This window comes from Oryctolagus cuniculus, chromosome 1 (assembly GCF_051225735.1).
Source record: "Oryctolagus cuniculus isolate XC-2025 breed Fujian yellow rabbit chromosome 1, ASM5122573v1, whole genome shotgun sequence".
In the NCBI taxonomy this organism is placed as follows: Eukaryota; Metazoa; Chordata; class Mammalia; order Lagomorpha; family Leporidae; genus Oryctolagus; species Oryctolagus cuniculus.
In genome coordinates this window covers 76,235,894-76,257,031 of record NC_142867.1, presented here as the reverse complement: position 1 = coordinate 76,257,031, position 21,138 = coordinate 76,235,894, and the positions used below count along the sequence as shown (strand labels likewise).

The 21,138-nt window shown below is 38.3% G+C and overlaps 1 protein-coding gene and 1 pseudogene across 7 annotated transcripts in view; both read left to right on the top strand.

The window, feature by feature from the left end:
* DLG2 (discs large MAGUK scaffold protein 2) overlaps nucleotides 1-21,138 on the top strand; it is a 2,253,656-nt gene that overhangs the window by 514,782 nt on the left and 1,717,736 nt on the right. The window lies entirely within an intron of this gene.
* Nucleotides 8,641-9,413, top strand: LOC100340460 (chromobox protein homolog 1 pseudogene; annotated as a pseudogene).

Here is a 21,138-nt window from a genome sequence, read left to right as displayed (position 1 = left end):
TGTAGTATATATTAAGTAAAGATTGCATCAGTTTGCACCTGCACAGAAACACAAAGTGTAAAATACTGCTTCAGTACTAGTTATAGCATTACTTCACATTGGACAACACATTAAGGACAGATCCCACATGAGAAGTAAGTACACAGTGACCTGTTGTTGACTTAACAATTTCACACTCTTGTTTATGGCGTCAGTAATCTCCCTAGGCTCTAGTCATGAGTTGCCAAGGCTATCGAAGCCTTTTGAGTTCATCGACTTTCATCTTATTCCGACAGGGTCATAGTCAAAGTGGAAGTTCTCTCCTCCCTTCAGAGAAAGGTATCTCCTTCTTTGATGGCCCTGTTCTTTCCACTGGAATCTCACTCGCAGAGATCTTTCATTTAGTTTTTTTTTTTTTTTTTTTTTCCCCAAAGTGTCTTGGCTTTCCATTCCTAAAATATTCTCATGGGCTCTTAGCCAGATCCGAATGCCTTAAGATCTGATTCTGAGGCCAGAGTGCTATTTAGGACATCTGCCATTCTATGAGTCTGCTGTGTATCCAGCTTCCCATGTTGGATCATTCTCTCCCTTTTTGATTCCATCAGTTAGTATTAGCAGACACTCATCTTGTTTATGTGATCCCTTTGACTCTTACACCTATCAGTGTGATCATTTGTGAACTGAAGTTGATCACTTGGACTAGTGAGATGGCATTGGTACATGCCACCTTGATGGGATTGTATTGGAACCCCTTGGCATGTTTCTAACTCATCATTTGGGGCAAGTCCGATTGAGCATGTCCCAAATTGTACATCTCCTCCCTCTCTTATTCCCACTCCTATATTTAACAGGGATCACTTTTCAGTGAAAATTTAAACAACTAAGAATAATTGTGTGTTAATTACAGAGTTCAACCAATAGTACTAGAACAAAAAAAATACTAAAATGGATAAAGTATTACATTATACATCAACAGTCAGCACAAGAGCTGATGAAGTCACTGTTTCTCATAGTGCCCATTTCACTTCAACAGGTTTCCCCTTTGGTGCTCAGTTAGTTGTCACCGATCAGGGAGAACATACGATATTTGTCCCTTTGGGATTGCCTTAATTCACTCAGCATAATGTTTTCCAGATTCCTCCATCTTGTTGCAAATGTCAGGATTTCATTGTTTTTTTACTGCTGTAAAGTATTCTATAGAGTACATGTCCCATAATTTCTTTATCCAGTCTACTATTGATGGGCATTTGGGTTGGTTCCAGGTCTTAGCTATTGTGAATTGAGCTGCAATAAACATTAATGTGCAGACAGCTTTTTTATTTGCCAATTTAATTTCCTTTGGGTAAATTCCAAGGAGTGGTATGGCTGGGTTGTATGGTATGGTTATATTCAGGTTTCTGAGGAATCTCCAGACTGACTTCCATAGTGGCTTAACCAGTTTGCATTCCCACCAACAGTGGGTTAGTGTCCCTTTTTCCCCACATCCTCTCCAGCATCTATTGTTGGTAGATTTCTGTATGTGAGCCATTCTAACCGGTGTGAGGTGAAACCTCATTGTGGTTTTGATTTGCATTTCCCTGATTGCTAGTGATCTTGAACATTTTTCATGTGCCTGTTGGCCATTTGGATTTCCTCTTTTGAAAAATGTCTATTGAGGTCCTTGGCCCATCTCTTAAGTGGGTTGTTTGTTTTGATGTTGTGGAGTTTCTTGATTCCTTTGTAGATTCTGGTTATCAACCCTTTATCTGTTGCATAGTTTGCAAATACTTATTCCCAACTGTCGGTTGCCTCTTCACTTTCCTGACTGTATCTTTTGAAGTACAGAAACATCTCAATTTGATGCAATCCCAAATGTTAAATTTGGCTTTGACTTCCTGTGCTTCTGGGGTCTTTTCCAAGAAGTCTTTGCCAGTACCTACATCTTGCAAGGTTTCTCCAATGCTCTCTAATAATTTGATGGTGTCAAGTCGTAGATTTAAGTCTTTAATCCATGTAGAGTAAATTTTTGTGTAAGGTGAAAGGTAGGGGTCTTGCTTCATGATTCTGCACATGGAAACCCAATTTTCCCAGCACCATTTATTGAATAGACTGTCCTTACTCCAGGGATTGGTTTTGGATCCTTGATCAAATATAAGTTGGCTGTAGATGTTTGGATTGATTTCTGGTGTTTCTATTCTGTTCCATTGGTCTATCCATCTGTTTCTGTACCAGTACCATGCTGTTTTGATAACAACTGCCCTGTAGTATGTCCTGAAATCTGGTATTGTGATGCCTCCAGCTTTGTTTTTGTTGTACAAGATTGCTTTAGCTATTCGAGGTCTCCTGTGTCTCCATATGAATTTCAGCATCATTTTTTCCAGATCTGAGAAGAAGGTCTTCGGTATCTTGATTGGTATTGCATTGAATCTGTAAATTGCTTTTGGGAGAATGGACATTTTGATGATGTTGATTCTTCCAATCCATGAGCATGGAATATTTTTCCATTTCTTGGTATCCTCTTCTATTTCTTTCTTTAAGGTTTTGTAATTTTCATCGTAGAGATCTTTAACGTCCTTGGTTAAGTTTATTCCAAGGTATTTGATTGTTTTTGTAGCTATTGTGAATGGGATTGATCTTTGAAGTTCTTCCTCAGCCGTGGCATTGCCTGTGTGTACAAAGGCTGTTGACTTTTGTGCATTGATTTTATATCCTGCTACTTTGCGAAACTCTTCTATGAGTTCCAATAGTCTCTTAGTAGAGTTCTTTGGGTCCCCTAAATAAAGAATCATATCATCTGTAAAGAGGGATAGTTTGAGCTCTTCCTTCCCAATTTGTATCCCTTTAATTTCTTTTTCTTGCCTAATAGCTCTGCCTAGAACTTCGAGAACTATATTGAATAGCAATGGTGAGACTGGGCATCCCTGTCTGGTACCAGATCTCAGTGGAAATACTTCCAACTTTTCCCCATTCAATAGGATGTTGCCATGGGTTTTTCATAAATTGCTTTGATTGTATTGAGGGATGTTCCTTCCATACCCAGTTTGCTTAGAGTTTTCATCATGAAAGGGTGTTGTATTTTATCAAATGCTTTCTCGGCATCTATTGAGATAATCATATGGTTTTTCTTCTGCAGTCTGTTAATGTGGTGTATCACGTTGATTGTTTTGCACACATGGAACCATCCCAGCATGCCAGGGATAAATCCCACTTGGTCTGGGTGGATGATCTTTCTGATGTGTTGTTGCATTCTATTGGCCAGAATTTTATTGTGGATTTTTCCATCTATGTTCATCAGGGATATTGGTCTGTAATTCTCTTTCAATGCTGCATCTTTTTCCAGCTTAGGAATTAAGGTGATGCTGGCTTCATAGAAAGAATTTGGGAGGATTCACTCTTTTTCGATTGTTCTGAATAGTTTGAGAAGAATTGGAGTTAGTTCTTCTTTAAATGTCTGGTAGAATTCAGCAGTGAATCCATCTGGTCCTGGGCTTTTCTTTGTTGGGAGGGCCTTTATTACTGTTTCAATTTCTGTCTCAGTTATGGGTCTTTTTAGGTTTTCTATGTCTTCCTGCTTCAATTTAGGTAGGTTGCATGTGTCCAGGAATCTATCCATTTGTAGTAATTTCTGATGATTCTTTTTATTTCTGTGGTGTCTGTTGTTATGTTTCATTTTTCATGTCTGATTTTATTGATTTGGGTCTTTTCTCTTCTTGTTTTAGTTAGTTGGGCCAATGGGGTGCCAATTTTGTTTATTTTTTCAAAAAACCAGCTCCTCGTTTGGCTGATTTTTTGTAATGTTTTTCTTGATTAAATCCTGTTGATTTCTTCTCTGATTTTAATTATTTCTCTTCTCCTACTAGATTTGGGTCTGCTTTGCTGCTGAATTTCTAGATCCTTGAGATGCATTGAAAGCTCATCTATTTGGTGCCTTTCCAATTTCTTGATGTAGGCACCTATTGATAGAAACTTTCCTCTTAACACTGCTTTTGCTGTATCCCATAAGTTTTGGTATGTTGTGCTGTTATCCTCATTTACTTCCAGAAAGTTTTTGATTTCTCTTTTGATTTCTTCTATGACCCATTGTTCATTCAGGAGCATGTTGTTCAATCTCCATGAGTTTGCATATGCTCTAGGGATTCCTGAGTTGCTAATTTCCAACTTCATTCCTTTATGGTCTGAGAAGCTGCATGGTATGATTCTAATTCTTTTGAATTTGCTGAGACTTGCTTTATGGCCTAGTATGTGGTCAATCCTAGAGAAGGTTCCATGTACTGCTGAGAAGAATGTAAATGCTTTCTCTGTAGGATGAAAAGTTCTATAGATATCTGTTAGATCCATTTGGGCTATAGTGTCATTTAAATCTACTGTCTCCTTGTTGATCTTCTGTCCTGTTGATCTGTTTATTTCTGAGAGTGGAGTATTGAAGTCCCCCAGTACTATTGTATTGGGGTCTAAGTCTCCCTTTAAGTCCCTTAACAAATCTTTTAAATAAGCCAGTGCCCTGTAATTAGTTGCATATACATTGATAATCTTTATATCTTCTTGTTGAATGGATCCCTTAATCATTATATAGTGCCCCTCTTTATCTCTCTTAACAGTTTTTGTGTTAAAGTTTATGTTGTCTGATATTAAGATGGCTATGCCCACTCTTTTTTTCATTTCTGTTGGCATGGTATATCTTTTTCCAGCCTTTCACTTTCAGTCTGTATGCATCTTTGTTGGAAAGATGTGTTTCTTGTAAGCAGCAAATAGATGGGTTTTGTTCCTTAACCCAATCAGCCAATCTGTGTCTTTTAACTGGACAGTTCAGGCCATTAACGTTCAATGTGACTATTGATAAGTAGTAATTTTGCCCTGCCATTTGCCAAAGATATTTTCTAATATATGTTTTGAATTTCCTTTGATATTTTGCTGTGAGGTGTCCTTCCTTTACCTTCTTTCATTTTGATGACCGTGTTTCTGTGTTTCTGTGTGTAACACACCTTTAAACATCTTTTGCAGGGCTGGACGAGTGGCGACAAATTCTTTCAATTTCTGTTTGCTGTGAAAGGTCTTTATTTCACCTTCATTTACAAATGAGAGCTTTGCAGGATACAATATTCTGGGCTGGCAGTTTTTCTCTCTTAGTACCTGGGCTATATCCTGCCATTCCCTCCTAGCTTGTAGGGTTTGGCCTTGTGGTATTCTAAACTGTCACCTCTTTTAATTTTTCTTTAACAGCCCTAAAAGGGTTTGAGCATGTGCCAGATATGAAACATTCCATCTTGGGAACTCAGGGCAAAGACATAATTCTTTGTTTTCTATTTTTTAAAGATGTATTTATTTATATGAAAGGCAGAGCTACAGGGAAAGACAAGGAGAGATTATATATAGAGAGACCTTCCATCCACTGGTTCATTCCCCAAATGGCCACAATGCCTGGAGCTGGGCCGGGCTGAAGCCAAGGACTAGGAGCTTCTTCTGAGTCTCCCACAAGGGTGTAGGGGTCCAAGTACTTGGACTGTCATCTGCTGCTTTCCCAGGTGCACTCACAGGGTGCTGGATTGGAAGTGGAGCAGCTGGAGTGGTGGCCCAAATTCTTTGTTTTATGTACATAATTATTTACATAATTAAATATAAGTGTGGCCATCCCCACATTATTCTGTTGAAAGAGTGACTTCTTTTTACCCTTGAATATCTAGGTTCTCTCTCTTTGAAGCTTCTTTTAATTTCTGGTCCCTCTGTTGAGTCCTTACCAAATTATTGTAGTATGAATCTCATGAAATAACATCGGAATGTTTATGTTTCTTGTCCCCATTAGTCTGATTCCTTGTGAAAGTGTCTGAATCTTACTTAGATTTCATTTCTCAGAGGCCAGCCTAGAGCCTAGCATGTGAAAAAATGTTTAGTAGAGGTTCTTGAAATTGAAATATATGGAATTATAAAGGCTGACAAAAGAATACAGCATTCATTTTCTTGATTGTCTGTACTTTCTGTTGCTTTCTAGATGAGCTATTCATTGCTAAGTTCTTTGTCTCACCGTTTGCCTAATAGCTTAAAACAAGGTATTTCTGCTAATGCTTCCCTTTTCTCTTACCCTCTATATTCAAAGCATAATCATTTTCGTCAGACCTTACCTCTGTCTTGACTGGAATTACTAGAGTCCAAAATACTGTCATCTCTCACATGGACTACAAAAATGAGCATTTTAACTTGATCTATGCAGTTTCATGGACTTTCTTCCTCGATAATATGCTATTCACACATCAACATATAATCTTGAATAATCTGAAAAAAAAACCCATAAATCTAATAAATTCACCATTCTTCCTTGCTTAAAACCTTTGAATGGCTTTCCATTATGCTAAGAATGTATTTGAACTCCCTTTCATGATTTCCTCATGGCCCTGCATTGTCTGGTCTTCACCTGTCTCCTCTAGTTCATGGCATGACACTTTCCCTCACTGCTGGCTTTAACGTCATAGTTTTCTCTGAATTCCCAAATATTCAAAGGGTTCCTGCCTGAGGACATTTGCTATCACTGATTTGTATCCCTGGAACATTGTTCTCTACACATGAACAACTGACTCCTTTTTGTCTTTACATTTCCAGGTTGCCTTTCAGAGATGTCTTCTCTGTCCAAAGATCATAGATTCCTAGTGTGGGAATCTCTCTTTTTCTATTACTATTATTTTTATGCTAAGCCTTTATCAAAATTATGTATTTATTTGCTTTTTTGTTATGTTATAGATTGTAAACACAATAATAGCCATGAACACACCTATTCTGTTCATTATAATATACCAAATACCTAGCAAAATACGTGAGGCATGGAGTTTATTAAATATGTGTTTAATGATACATAAATCATGAAAAAATAAAAATGGGTGAAAGTTTGAATAGAATAGGAGGAATGAGACTTCTTGGCCTCATAGGCTATTGAGGGGTTTACAAGTAGAAATGATCATAAAGATGTTTGAGAAGCCAAAGACTTTTTTGCATATTAAGCATTTATACTTTCTGTATTTTGTTTTGCTTGGTTGCTTCATATTTTAGTTTGCTTTTTTTGTTGTAATTATGATTTAGGGTGCTTTGCAATTTAGATGCTCTTGCCACTCTGGTTAAAAAATATCTTATTTGTATTCCATAGTTAACTAACTGAAACAAACTGCTTCATAAAAGAAGAGTCACATCTGATGACCTTTGGATGATTTTTGCATTTTTATGTGTTTGCACATAGTAGTGCAAACATGGTTGTGTAGGGTTTATAGAGAAGTGTGATGTGTTTTTCTTCCTGATTATAGAGTGCTACTTTAGGTTAATTGAATTGTTTATTTTGAGAGAATGAATCCAGTTTTAGGAGCTACTAAATCTTCATGCCAAGCGTATTTTGTAGCATTATTGTTCACTCTGTCATAGTATTTACTTAATTTTTCATTTCCCCTCCTCATCTAGATTTTTTTTAACTTCAAGTTTCACAGTGCATACTACCTAGGTTGTGCTCATATCAGGTAGCTAAGGATAACTACATTTTGTCGTTCTTCTATTTTCTGATCTTCTGTTCCATAAACTTTGATTCTTGAGAATAGCTTATTTCACCAGTAAAATCTTATGCATGGTGTCAGAAGTAGGAAGAAACCCTAACAAAAAGTGACTTTGACTCAGTTACATTAAAAATAGGTTCAAATTTTATTATGATTGATGGATTCTAGACTCTTGTTACTACCAATTTACATCTTAACCTAAATTAGATCTCAATTATGGAAAAACTGTCAGAATTATGGAAATCTAGGCCATTAGAAATTATAGGATGATAAATGATTAAAGATAGTGGATTAAAGGTATATGTTCTATTTTTCTAGAGCACAAAGTATCAATTGGAACAAAGGCCTTACGACTGGAGGATACCCATGATTTGTTTATTTCCATTACAATTATTTTTCTCTGCAGCCTAGCTACACATAATATACATAAAATTGACAACCCTGCTGGGAAGATTACTCACACATCCAAGAAATATGTATTAATTATCTGTTATATACAAATCAGTTTTCTAGGAAGACAATGTAGTGAAGTGTTTAAGAACTCTGACTTTGGAGTCATATTTCAAATACTGATTAGCTGTGGTATCTTGGGCAAGTTGTTTAATCTTTCAACTTTGTTTATTCAGTGTTATGAGTAAGTTTTATGGGAGAGTTAAGATGGAAATAAAAATGGTTTCTTCACATCAGTATAATTTAGTTATGTAAAGTACTCAACATAGGTCCAGGCATAGATAAGTACTTGGTAAATTATGACCATTCTTAGTCCAGTTTATCTGAATCCCATTTTAAAAATAAATATAGGACTATTTCAATAAAATTGTTATGTTTCATGATAAGGTAATATTTACAAAATAAATGATAAATTGGGTATAGAGGTAGATAAAAAGATTGCTGAGAATTTGCCTAAGATACAATATTTGATAGTGATCACCTTACTCCAGTGATATTATTTCCTTTACAACGAAAGCATTTTGTTGCTTAGCTGTTTTATTCAACCCAAATCTACCATCACATAAATGGCATCTATTTTTCTCTGTGATTTTTACAACATAAACATAGTTTATCCCCAATCCGTGAAGTCCCGAAATAGTACTGCATGATTGAGTTTCATTGAAACTATTCATGATTGAGTAGCCAAAGCAAAAGTTGAAGGTCTACAATGACTGCTGGTTTGGCTGAGGGGAGGGCCGTTGGCTGAGGCCTGTGGTACACCGTTTCAGTGAGGGGCTCAACTGCGGCCACCTGGCTTGTTGCTTTCTGGTACCACTCCCTCAGCCAGTTGGACACGACGCGCCAGTAGTGCTACCTCAATTCTTCTTGAGCTCTTTGGTGCTGCTTTGAGCAGCGTCACCCTTTTCACCAGAAAGCTGGCGGGCACTGTGGGGAAAAAACAAAAGAAGAAAGTGGAGGAGGTGCTAGAAGAGGAGAAAGAGGAATATGTGGAAGAAAAAGTTCTTGACCGTCGAGTTGTAAAGGGCAAAGTGGAGTACCTCCTAAAGTGGAAAGGTTTCTCAGTGAAGACAATACGTGGGAACCAGAAGAGAATCTGGATTGCCCTGACCTCATTGCTGAGTTTCTGCAGTCACAGAAAACAGTACATGAGACAGGTAAGGAGGGAGGCAATTGCAAAGCTGATTCTGATTCTGATTCTGAAGATAAGGGAGAAGAGAACAAACCAAAGAAGAAAGGAGGGTCAGAAAAGCCACGAGGCTTTGCCCAGGGTTTGGAGCTGGAACGAATTCTTGGAGCTATAAACTCAAGTGGAGAACTCATGTTCCTGATGAAATGAAAAACTCTGATGAGGCTGACCTGGTCCCTGCCAAGGAAGCCAATGTCAAGTGCCCATAGGTTTTCATTTCCTTCTATGAGGAAAGGCTGATGTGGCACTCCTATCCCTTAGAGGATAATGACAAAAAAGATGACAAGAATTAAGTCTCTTGAGTACCAGCTCCTGTCACATCCGACTGTGGGTTTCAAGTGAGGAGGGAAGAATTTCTACTTGTCTTGACATCACAGAGGTGGCTTGAGAAGATGTCCTTTGAAGAGCCAGCACGATTTCTGTGCCCTGCAGCAGACCAAGTGATTTAAGCTGTTCCAAGCTATGTAGTTCACACACCCATCCCAGTGGAAGGGAATGGGGATAAGTGTTTCAAGGCAGCCCGTTCTGTGCTTTGCTGAGAGAAGCGAAGGGCCTTCTATGAAGGACAAAACTTGCAGAATTGTGTGTGTGGGAGAACAAAAAGATATTGTAGGTCTTCAGAGAGCATCTAAACAACCCACAGCCTTCATCCCAATAGTGTTAACTCTGCATTTTTAAAGCGTGGCTATTACTGGTGTATTATTTAGAGGTGGGAGGGATGGGATAGGGAGAAAGGGAAATGGGTTGGATCATTTTGATTAAAATTTGGGGCCCGATTGGGGAAATGATGAAACAGTAGAGAAAACAACTAACTGAAGATTCGGTTCTATGTCCAGGATATTTTACCAAAAAAAAAAAAAAAAAAAAAAAAGAGTCATTGACACCATAAACAGGGACTGCAAGAGGCTGTTTAAAAGCTGTGAATGCCTGAAACCTGTAAGCCAAGGTGTTCGCTGCCTGAGCTTAATGATGTTCCCCACAAAGGACGAAGCCAGTTCAGAAGTTACCAACAAGCTGCCATTTTGTAGATAGAGACTGGGGAGGGAGAGTGTACACAGGCAGATAGATCATTCAGTCTTAGAGGTGCTAATTCTTGAAATTAGACAGAAAGACCCTTTCTTTTCCAATTATGAGGTTGTATCAGCTTATCCATCTAAACCACTAGCTGATGGAGATGGCAGAGTAGGGAAAGACAAGGACCCATACTATTAAGGTAGCAAATTCTTGATGCCTCTGTTTTGTTTGGAATTTTGAACTCTGAAACCATGGGTGGCAGAGTTCAGTCACTGACAGCACAAGTTTCATTGAAACTATTCAAGGGTTGAATGATTTCAGAAGTCCTGGTCTCAGAAGAAGACTAATTCATACTGGGGCAGTGGTTCACTTTAAAACACCAAACAGTTTTTTTTATCCTAAGAATCAATTCAGACCCAAGATGTCCCATCTTGATTCCTAAGATCCATCATATCTTGACATGGTCTAGACCTGCATCTAGAGCTGCATTGTAAAATCTCTGTAGGCATGTGTTAGGTTTCTGTGAAAACTTTCTTTAAATGTAAACTTCATACCACACTGTCAGTTTTTGTCTTAATAAAACTATAGATTTATAAAAAGAAATACAGTGACTGCCAAGAGGGGATAAGTATGAGCCAGATTATGGACATTGTTGTACTATGTATGTATCTCTACTACAAATAGTGCAAATGGCATGAAAATATATATTAAGCTTACCTGGACAACATATGATAATACGACACCCTTGGTTGGATCATTTTGGAACCATTGCCTAGAATTTAAGACTGTGACTAAGGCTGTTATGGTCTTTGTATCATGGCAGACATAGAATAAATGCAGAGAATTTGTGATTTATTCACATTTATTACTCTATATGTATGTTTCAAAGCAGTTGACTTTTGGGCTTCTAAAATTGGATCTGTATTTCTGCCTAGAGAGATACAAATAGATAATGACATGAAACATTGAAATAGCATTTTTTTTTAATTTAGGGATAAGAGTGTGTGGGTGTAGTTAATTCTATTAACAAATTATTAAGACCACATTGTGGAGACACTATACTGGATGTCTACTATGTTAGAAATAAATTTATTACCTAATTGGAAAGTGAAAGCACAAATATACCAAAAGATAAAGAATGTTAAGCTACAGGAAAAAGAAGCTGAATAGTTGTTCTGCAGATATTCAGAGGAGTAAATAACATTTTCTAGAGTTTTCAAACACCCTTGAGGTACTATCTAGGAATTTTTATATGCCTAAGACTAATTTTAGAAGTCTATAGCAAAAAAAATCTTGCATGGGATGATGGACAGCATTATTGAATAGGATGGTTCTAGGGGTTCCTGACAGTCCAAGTAGGGTGCAAGGCTGCAGATGCCAACCGTAAATTCTCAGTACTATAGTGTGTATAATTGTTGTCTTATTTTCTTGTTGTTGAAGTTTCTTAAGAAACTGTAAGCAGAATTGCAAAAAAGTAGCCAACAGGGTCAGAATCAAAAGTTCCTTCAGAGAGATATACACAAAATGTGAATTTGTATAGGAGGCCTTCAAACTATAGACCAAACTAATCGTTCACATAGAACACATTATTTCAGCAATTTCAGCAAGGCTTCCATAGACTATATGAGGGCAGAAATTTGATTCACCTTTTTGCCAGTGAATCAAATCCTGGAATAGTACCTGACTCATACTTGGTGAGTTAATACAAGTTCAATACATATTTGTTGAAGGAATGAATCTATAAAATGATGGTAATAATGCCTACATTAAATTGAAATGAGGGGCTGGTGCTGTGGCATAGTGGGTAAAGCTGCTGCCTGCAGAGCCAGTATCCCACATGGGTGCCGTTTTGATTCCCGGATGCTCCACTTCCAATCCAGCTCTCTGCCATGGCCTGTGAAAGCAGTGGAAGATAGTCCAAGTCCTTTGGTCCCCGTACTCACGTGGGAGACCTGGAAGAGGCTCCTGGCTCCTGGCTTCAGATCAGTGCAACTCTGGCCATTGCAGCCAGTTAGGGAGTGAACCAGCAGATGGAAGACCTCTCTCTCTCTCTCTCTCTCTCTCTCTCTCTGCTTCTGCCTATCTGTAACTCTGCCTTTCACATAAAATAAATACATATTTTAAAAAATTGAAATGCGAATCAAATATTATACTGTATATGAGTCAGGGACTATAACATGTTGACTTTTATTGCTTCTTAGATTCTACATGATTGTGGAATGCTGTGAACTAATTCTTATAACAGGAAATTCCTGCTTTGTGGAAATCAGATATGGCATTTGTGAGTTATATAAAATGGAGAATATCCCTCTGAAGAGAAATGGAAACTGCAAGCCAAGAACTGGTCTACATATTATAAGTCAGGAAAACTAACTTGAATTTTCATTTTTCCTTTCCTTTTTTTTAAACATATTTCCCACACAGAGATAAAAATAGTCTCAAAAATAGCTTTGAACTTGAAGGATGACATTATATGTGCAATAGTACATTTTTAATTTTTATGTATAATTTTTGACAATTATCATGTTAAATGTATTTTTAAACTATAGATCTGCATGAATATTGAGTGAAATTTCAACTTTCCATTCACTGGCATTTAATTTTTTTACTTTTAACTTTTGCATCTGATTTTGTTCAAGTTCTAGGAAAGAACTTGGAGGGGAAAATACAGCATTAAAAATTTTAGAAAGACATTTGGAAATTTTATTGCCAAATAACTCAAGTATCATAGACTTTCTAAAGCATGATCTTAGTCTAAATTTGTTTCTGTCATTTCTGTTTAGTTTCTATATGGGCCTCCTACTAAAAAGAGTTAATGGACAGAGAGAGGGAGAGAGAGAGAGAGAGAGACAGAGATGGGTCTTCCTTCCATTGGTTCACTCCCCAAATGACCACTATGATCTGAAGCCAGGAGCCAGGTGCTTCTTCCTGGTCTCCCATGCGGGTGCAGGGGCCCAAGCACTGGGGCCATCGTCCACTGCCCTCCTGGGCCACAGCAGAGAGCTGGACTGGAAAAGGAGCAACCAGGACTAGAACCTGGTGCCCATATGGGATGCTGGCGCTGCAGGCAGAGGATTAACCAAGTGAGCTGCAGCGCTGGTCCCTCACCCTTGTTTATTTAATAGGACACTATTAAAGTAAGTTACTGAATGGAATGGCTCAGAGTAGATTTTTTTTTTTTTGAAAGACACATCCAGTCTCCCAAAATTGAGTCATGAAGACATAGAAAGCCTAAACAACCCAATAACCAAGACAGAAAGTGAATTATTAATAGAGATCCTCCCAACAAAGAAAAGCCCAGGAACAGACAGCTTCACTGCTGATTTACATAAGACATTTAAAGAACTAATTCTGGTTGTTATTAAGCTATTCAAAATAATTGAAAGGGATGGAATCTACCCAAATTCTTTCTATGAAGCTAGTATCACCTTAATTCCTAAACTTGGAAAAGACTCAACAGAGAAAGAGAACTGCAGACTAATTTCCCTGATGAACATAAATGCAGAAATCCTCAACAAAATATTAGCTATATTAGCTGTTCAAATCCAACAGCACATCAGAAAGATCATCCCCCTGGACCAGGTTGGCTTGGTATGCAGGGATGGCTCAACATGTGCAAATCAATAAATGTGATACATCATATTAACAAACTGAAGAACAGAATTCATATGGTTATATCAATAGAAGCAAAGAAAGCATGTGTCAACATGAAACATCCTTTCATGATTAAAACTTTAAAAAAAATTGGGTATAGAAGGAACATTCCTCAACTCAATCAAGGCAATTTATGACAAACCCATGGCCAGCATCCTATTGAATGGGGAAAATATGGAAGCAACCCCTCAATGATCTGGAACCAGATAAGGATGTCCACTCTCACAATTGCTGTTCAATATTGTCCTGGAAGTTTTAGCCAGAGCCATTAGAAAAGAAAAAGAAATCAAATAGATACAAATAGGAAGGAGGAAATCAAATCATCCCTATTTGCAAATGACATTATTCCATATATAGGGATTCTAGAAGACTCTACTGAGAGACTGTGGGAACTTATAAAAAAGTTTGGTAAAGTGGCAGGATATTAAATCAACATGGAAAAATCAATAGCCTCTGTATACACAGACAACTTCATGGCTGAGAAAGAACTTTCAAGATCAGCCCCATATACAATAGCTCCAAAAGGAATTAAATACATTGGAATAAATTTAACCAGGGATGTCAAAGATATCTACGATTAAAATTACAAATACTAATGAAAGAAATAGAAGACATCAAAAATGGAAAAATCTTTTAGGTTCATGGAAGAATCTACATCATCAAATGTCTATATACCAGGGCTGGCGCCGTGGCTCACTTGGTTAATCCTCTGCCTGCAGCACCAGTATCCCATATGGGCGCTGGGTTCTAGTCCCGGTTGCTCCTTTTCCAATCCGGCTCTCTAATGTGTCCTGGGAGGGCAGTGGAGGATGGCCCAAGTGCTTGGGCTCCTGCACCCACATGGGAGACCAGGAAGAGGCACCTGGCTCCTGGCTTCGGATCGGTGCGGTGCCAGCCATGGCGACCATTTGAGGAGTGAACCAACAGAGGGAAGACCTTTCTCTCTGTCTCTATCTCTCTGTTTATAACTCTACCTGTCAAATAAAAAAAATGTCCATATACCAAAATCAATTTATGAGTTCAGTGCAATCCCAACCAAATACCAATGACATTATTTGCACATCTAAAAAAAAATGATCCTTAAATTTATATGAAGACAAAAGAGACACCAAATAGGTAAGGCAATCTTATACAACAAAAACAAAGCTGGAGGCATCACAATACCTGATTTCACAACACACTACAGAGCAGTTATATTCAAATAGCTTGGTGTTGGCACAAAAACAGACTTGTAGACCAATGGAAAAGAATAGAAACTCCAGAAATCAATCCATGCATCTACAACCTGTGGGGAGCAACTGGGAGCAACTCGGACTAGACTAAGTTACTGGAATTAAGACTTATTCTATGCATCTGCTCTCCCACAATATGGCGCTGAGAAGGGAAACAGCTTCTACACAGCTGCCTCCAGTTCAACCAATAAACAGCAGGACCTGCTCCTGATTGGAGGAGAGCAGCGTACTCGGCGTATGGGTAGCAGAGTTGGGATTGGTGGAAGAGGACTATAAAGGAGGAGAGAGACGGCATGCACCAGGAACATCTAGGGGGAACATCTATCTGAAGGAACACCTGTGCAGCCCCCGAGAGAGAGCCGGCCAGCGGTGTGCCGCTCCCCCGTGGAAGTGGGGAATGTGGCAGGGGGAACCGCCCTTCCACGGAGGTGGAAGGGACAGTAGCCAACCCGGGAAGAACCAGCAGCAAACCCGGGGAGGGCCGAGCAGACGAAAGAACAGCGCAGGGTCCTGTGTCGTTCCCCCACGAAGACGGGGAGCAACATAATGGTGCCGTGACTCGGATATGAAGCCTAGGCAGGGTTTAGTGTCGTTCCTCCACGAAGAGGGGGAGCGACACAACCCACTTATCTTTGACAAAGGAGTTAAAATCAATCCCTGGAGCAAGAACAGTCTCTTTAACAAATAGTACTGGGGAAACTGGATCTCCAGATGCAGATGTATGATACTAGACCCCCTACCTTATACCATACACACAAATCCACTAAAAATGGATCAAAGACCTAAATCTCTTACCCGATACCATCAAATCATTAGTGAACATTGGGAAAACTCTGCAAGACATTGGCATAAGCAAAGACTTCTTGGAAAAGACCCCAGAAGCATAGACAACACAAGCCAAAATTGACAAAAGTGATTACATCAAGCTGAGAAGCTTCTGCTCTGCAAAGTGAAGAGGTGACCAGCAGAATGGGAGAAAATACTACAAACTATGCGACTGATAAAACATTAACATTCAGGCTCTATAACGAGCTCAAGAAATTCAACAACAACAAAGCAAACAATCCAGTTATACAATGAAAAATGACTTGAACAGACATTTTTCAAAAGAGGAAATTCAAATGGCCAACACTTGAGAAAATGATTAGGATCACCAGCCATCAAGGAAATACAAATCAAAACCACAATGAGATTTCACCTCGTTGCAGTTAGAATGGCTCTCATACAGAAATCAACAAATGACAGCTGCTGGTGAGGATGTGGGGAAAAAAGTTACCCTGGTCCATTGTTGCTGAGAATGTAAATTGGTGCAGCCACTATGGAAGACAGTATGGAGATACCTCAGAAATCTGAATATAGACCTACCATATGATCCAGCCATCCCACTCCTAGGAATTTACCCAAACAAAAAGAAATCAGTATATGAAAGAGTTATCTGTACTCACATGTTCATTGTAGCACAATTAACAATAGCTATGACATGGAATCAACCCAGATGCCCATCAACTGTTGACTAGATAAAGAAATTATGGTATGTATATACTTTGGAGTACTACTTGGCTGTAAAAAACAAATGAAATCCTGTTTTGCAACAAGATGTGTACAACTGGAAACCATTTTACTTAGTGAAATAAGCCAGTCTCAAAAAGACAGATACTCTATGTTTTCGCTGATCTGAGGTAACTAATAGAGTACTTGAAGTGTAATCTATTGGAGTGAAATATACATTTTGAGATTCAATTTTTTTATCGCCCTTGTTCTTTCCATTGAAGAACACTGTTGTCTTTATCTTCCTTTCTTTTTGTCTTCATACTATTTGTTGAACTCTTTTATCTAAAGAGGATTTGCTATATAATCATTAAATATTCTGAAAATTAGTCTATAAAAATTAAGAGTGAGAATTCAAGGAAGGGACTGTTCGAGCATGGGTTGGAGGGAAGTTAGAGGCAGGAGTATCATTATGTTCCTAAATCTGTATATATGAATTATATATTTTACAAATGAAGAAAAGTTTATTTATTTGAGAGGCAGAATGTCAGAGAGAAGGGAAAGACAGAACGAGAGAGATCTCCCATCTGCTAGTTCAGTCCACAAATGCCCTCAACAGCTAGGTCTAGGCCAGACCAAAGCCAAGAAACAAACTTCTTCTGGGTCTCCTACTTGGGGAACAGGGACCCAAGTACTTGGATGATCATCTTCTACCTCCCAGCATGCATCAGCAAGAATCTGGATCCGAAGCAGAAGTGGAATTCAGTCCCAGGCATTCTGATATATGATGTGAGCATCCCAATCAGAGGTTTAACACACTCTGCCACAACACCTGCTCCAAACATCTCATTTGTTTTATTTTAAATATCTTGGATCACTGCTCATGTATAAGGTTAAACATCATCATGTATTTATTGCCTAGTTCTGTTTTATATTGCATCCCTTCCCTTCTATGTTTAACTTAATAAACAAGGGAAAGGAGGAAACTTAATAAACAATGTGGTGATTCCAATTAAGCTCATTAAATTAGTCATAAAGTAACCACAATTAAGGCTTATTGCCATAGAGCATTTCTCTCTAGGTTTATTTGGCCATTTGTTTATTCATTAACCAAACTCAAGTTGAGCAAATACTGTATATGAGAGGCCTTCAAAAAATTCAAGAAAAATGTGCAATTGAAAAATGTTGCACATATTTCAAACTGTCTTGCACCAAGGTAAGCTTGTCTTTTTAAAAACAAATCTGTAATGCAAAGAGACAGAGACAGAGAGAGAAATTCCATGTACTGGTTCATTCCCTAAATGCCCACAACAGCCAAGGCTGAGCCAGGCTGATGCCAGGAACTTCCAACTCAATCTGGGTTTCTGCCTGGGTAGCAGGGATTTAAGTACTTGAGCCATCACTCACTGCCTCCCAGGATACACATTAGTAGGAAGCTGGAATCAGAACTGGAGCACAAGTCCCGCCTAAGTGTTGTGATATTCAACGCAGGTATTCCAAACACCATTATAACTGCTATGCCAATGCCTGCCCATAAACTTATCATTTTTCAAGTCTCTTTTTTGAAAGATATACAGAGAGAGACAGAGACAGAGAGAGAGAGAGAGAGAGAGAGAGAAAGAAAGAGAGAGACAATATCTTCTGTCTGCTATTTCACTCCTCAAAAGCCTGCAACAGCCAGGATTGGGCCAGGCTGAAGCCCAGAGACCTGAACTAAATCTGTGTCTCCCACAGGAGTGGCAAAGACCCATCTACTTGAGATATTTCCTGCTGACTCCCACGGTGTGCATTAGCAGGAAGTTGGAATGAGGTGTTAAGCTAGGATCAAACCCACTCACTTAACATGGGAAGTTGATGTCTCAATTGCGCCATTAATTGATGTACCAAATACCTGCCTCTAAAGCTATATTTTAATTCCATTTGCCTATAAATCCATTTAGAAGCCTCCTTGTCTGTCAAGCATATGCTACTGGGTCTGAGGATAGAGTCAATGGTTCTTCCATTCACAGAGCTTGTAGTTCAAGGGAAACATCTACCAGTGGCTAAACCCCCTTCCTACATTCCCAGCAACATTTCTCACAGCCAGCAAAATTGCAATTGCAAATTTTTGCAAACATATCGTTATATTTTCTCTTTTTTTCCTTGAGAAGATTCATTGTCCGATATTTTTCACTATAACAGAAATGTTCTTCTGTTGGTTTTGACCCAAGTTTGTATAAATATATGCATTGAGGAAAGAATCCTTGTTAGAAGGTATGTTTATAGCTGTTGTAGATCCACAAACTTTAAGAGAAGATGATAATTATCTCATTGTGCTAGCTTGTGCCTGATGAGATCAATTTCCTACTATTAAATATGCACAAAAAATCATCACTCCCTGACTGTAGGCACCTTTTGATTCACTGGCAGAGGGTAGTTAAAATTGAGACTGCATGAAGGCTTTAAAGTGTTCGGAACAAGTCTGAGAACTTTTAGACAGAGGACTCAATCCTAAGGTGTCCTAAGATGCTACTTCCTGAAAGTTCTGTGAACAGAAAGACCTAATCTAACATTTACTTTAGTTCGACTGGGTACCAACTTCCAGAATGTGGAAAGAAGGTACAACTCCATCTAGATTTACAAGTGTTGCTAATGGGAGACTGAAAGCAAATGGATCAAAATTGATTTGGAAAAAAGTACACAGTATGTTCTAACCATTTACTACTAGGAACTCTGGTAAGACTTCTGTCTGTAATTTGCTCTGTAATCCTCATGGTAATTTTGTAAAATGGATTTTTGTATTCCAGATTTAAAAATTGGAAGGTTAAGAACTTGACAAAAATGTACAGCTACTAAATGGCTAAGATGGCCTTTCAAGGCAAATCTGTTTGGTTCCATTGCACAGACATTCTTGTCATGGGCCTTTGCCAGTAGTGTTGAAAATCCACAGCTGGTGCCACTGTTAGGCAGGAGCCTGGAGACTCTTCAGTTACCTGTAGTTGAATTCCTTCTGCTTTCTATCCCTGTGTGTTTCTAGGGTCTGATCCCCTGCAGGAGGAGGAAGGGATTTAAGGGCCTGTTAGTAGTTTTCCTTAATATATCAGTTTTTAATTTGTCCCATGTCAATATTACAAGTGGAAATGTACATAATTTTTAAAATTTCAAAATAAACATTTTTACTTCATCTACCTATGATAAAATTTGTTCTTTGGGGGTAACATTGCAGTGAAGTGGGTTAAAACACTGCTTGGGATACCTGCATCCCATACCAGAGTACCAGTTTGAGTCTCAACTCCTCTGTTTTCAATTTATCTTCCTGCTAATGTACTTGGAAAGGCAGTAAATGGTGGCCCAAGATTTGGGTTCCCCTACACATGTTGGAAACTGGGATGGGCTTCCTGGGCCCTGGCTTTGGCCTAGTCCAGCCCTAGCTCTTGCAGGCATTTGGGAATGGAAGCAGATAGATATGTCTCTGTCACTCTTTCCTTTTAAACGAATAAATATTTTTAAAAAACTATTCTTTTGGCCCTCTAACATTTTAGTCAGAAGAAAATATGCATTAGTATCAAGTAAATGTTTTGTTAGAATCCAAAAAAGAAAAACAAGCTCTCATTTTTAATACTAATTTGGATTGAGTTGCTTCATTTTGAATATATTGGGTTGTTGATTGTTTTGTAGTCTGATAAGATAAAAGACCCTTATGATTCATCATCCAGGATATGTGCTAATGCCATTGAATGATAAAATGTCATATATCTGAATGACTGATCAATTTTCTTAGCCAAATTTTTGGGTGGCATTTACAGATCTGTTGCTAAGGAAATTGTTGGCAGCTTAATTAAGGCTTTCCTTTTTGCAACAGAGAGTATCTGTTAAGAGCCTGAGCTTTGGAATGACACAAACTTGGGTTTGTATTTTTCTTGCATGAACTTTGTGACTTAGGATGAATTACTTAACTTCTCTAAGTCCTCATTTCTTCACTGCAAAATGTGATAATAGTAAAGTTTTTTGCCATGACAATTAAATGACAGAATGCATGGAGGCAATGAGGGTTTGCTCAATACATGTCAACCATTATTATCATTTCTTAAGAAATTAACCGAAGGGTAGTGGTTCTCAAAATACAGTTGTTCAATAGCTGTATCAGGATCTTGTAGAATGTTTGTTTAAAAATTTTTCTTCCTGGGTCCCAATCTTTAGGGGGAGAGAGAACACAAAAATTTCACAATAACACAGAGCTAACGCATATTGAAGTTTGGGAACCACAACCATACAAGATTTGGAGTAAAGGTAATGCTTTATGTTCTGGTTCATCTACATTTATGAGTGACTACTATTTACCAGAACTTACCCTAGGCACAACAGAAGTGAGTAGGATTTCTTGTTTTTAAAATAAGAGAGAAAGAGAACAACAGCTGTTACTCCGTAGCAGGCACAGTTGTCACAATGAGGATGATGAACTAAATAAGGAATACAGATAATTATGTCTTCATGTTTTATTAGAAAGCCACAAAATGCTCACATATCCATCAGTGAATGACATAGAGATGCTAAAGTCAAAAATTTTCTCATTCCATTTGTCTTCTGGCATGAAATTGTGTGAAGAAATAATTTTCATCTGCTTGGTGGATTGCATGAAATCAGAATAGTA